Here is a 2,415-nt window from a genome sequence, read left to right as displayed (position 1 = left end):
ATAGCGACAAATTTATCATAAATTCAACAACGAATATTATCAGTTAAATAATTTTGTTATATTATTAATGATTAACATATATCATTTATAAAAGAGGAAAAGTTCACTGACAACAAATTGTTCGATAATAATTGTTAAAAATGACAGAATAGAGTCAAAGTTTACGCCTGTTTATCACCATTACTACCTCAGAAACAAGAAAATAGATAACAATAATTCCTGTAAAATATAACAAAACGGAAATATGTAATCACAGATTTATATATACATATATAAGTCTATGGTTTCAATAAGATAAACTTACAATTGATAGAACTATAGATTTATACAAGTCTATGAAATTTGTAAAAAAGATAGTCTTGTATATAACGCATAAGAAAATGAATCAATTAAAATCCTTCATTTCCTTCCTTTCCATGAAATAAAAGACTGATTAATTTTCTTATGCGTTATGCAAAGGTTTGCATTCTGGAAATGAACCACAAAATAATTTAACTAGCGAAATGAGTTATGTATACAGTTATGAAACTATTAAATTAATAATATACAAATAAATACACAAATAGGAAATAAAACCTATAGATCGAAGCTGGATCTTTAGTGCTTAAATCGTTCGATGCGAATGTATACTATCAAATGCAAACTCTGCACTGAATTGATTTTTAAAACATTATTTATTAGTAGAAGTATAGTAGTAATATCACATATTAAATTATCTAGCAATTTAATAATTTGATATTCATAGGCATCTTATAAAGATCTTAATGATGCTGTTAAACATATTAAAATCTGTAAATAATTTATGGCTTATGAGCTTTATTTTCTTATTGATTGTGTATTTACACGTACAATCCAGTAAGATTCTTGTATATAGAAATTAATGTGATTAATTTTTTTTCAAAATAAAAAGATAAGAAAGTTTTGATATTTTTTTATAAATTTTTATATTCTATCGATGCAAAATTTTTTGAAAAACTTTTTTATTAAAATATTTCGCAAGAATTTTTATAGTTTTCTCGCTTCTGAGGCAGCAGTAATGAGTGGCCTTAAAAAGAAAGAAAAGAAAGAGTAGATTCAAAATGCAGCGATTAACAGTAATTAATGTTTAATTTCGAAATCTGTCACTTTACATAGTAATAAACAAACGTCATAGATCATATCATATATCATATCATATATATCGCATATCATATATATATAATACACAAGTGTTTTCCTCGTAGAATAGTTTACAAAATCAGACTTTCTAGGAATACACATCCTGTTGCGTCCTTCTCTTGCTCCGGTTCTGTTTTCTTCATATTCTTTTTTTTTCTTTTTATATAATCACAGCTTATCCTGATGCGCCAACGAAACGTTGCTATTGTATTTTTTTCTTTCCCTTTTCAGTTTGATAATTAATCGACATAATCGTCGGAGAGAGTTTTGCCGCAATGCGTTTGATTCCGATGGACAATTACGGGATCAAAGTACATTTCATTATCTCTCTCTCTCTCTCTCTCTTCTCTCTCACGATGCAATTTTCTATGAACTCTCACCGTTATGCGCAACGCCGATTTATCGGAATTTTTTTTCGGAGGATTAATTTAAAAAAAGACCTGATCTCTTCTCGGAACCCGGGCGGATTTGAAAGCTCGATCCGCTAAGACTAAATCTCTTAATTTCAGCGGCTCTATCAAAATCACATAAATAGCACACAATTAGCCGTATAATGCATTTAAATTAACGGGCAAAGTACTTTCGCAATATCTAATTTCTTTCTCTCTCTTTCTCTTATACACTCTTTAACTCATTTAAGACGCTATTCAACGCTATTCAAAAGACGCTATTAATCATACGGGCCCAATATTTATTTTTCTTTCACACCATCTCTCTCCCGCAATTAATATCTATAGGCATTATAGATCTCTTGATCTAATTTTCATTAGCCACAACTACAATTACACCGCGCTCTTTGTCTCCACGTGCACGTGTAGCAATAGCGGAAAGCAACAGACGCGTACGTGTGAAGATAGAGGAAAAGGATAAAAACGGAAAACATAGAACCAAAGAACCCGTGTTAATTCAAAGAAAGGATATTGGACTGGAGGTCGTCTCTGATAGAACGTTAAAAAGTCGTTCGCGCGTATATCAATAAGGCGCGCGATTACGCGATTTGCTAATTCCCCCCCCCCCCCTTCCCCGCCCGAATTCCTTTACGAATCCGCGATGCGAGAGTCGACGGCGCAAGTCTCAATGTAGAATCATGAAACGCACATCGCGACATTACATTATCGCACACATACATCAACGTATGTATAATATATAATTAATGCTTAGCCTATCCCGTTTTGTGTGTGTGTAGTAGTATACATATGCGTATATAATATATATACATTGAATATATTTTACTACATCGTTGGAGAGTGGCGGCAA

This window comes from Atta colombica, unplaced genomic scaffold, assembly GCF_001594045.1.
Source record: "Atta colombica isolate Treedump-2 unplaced genomic scaffold, Acol1.0 scaffold261, whole genome shotgun sequence".
Classification (NCBI taxonomy): domain Eukaryota; kingdom Metazoa; phylum Arthropoda; class Insecta; order Hymenoptera; family Formicidae; genus Atta; species Atta colombica.
This window is presented reverse-complemented; position numbering follows the sequence as displayed.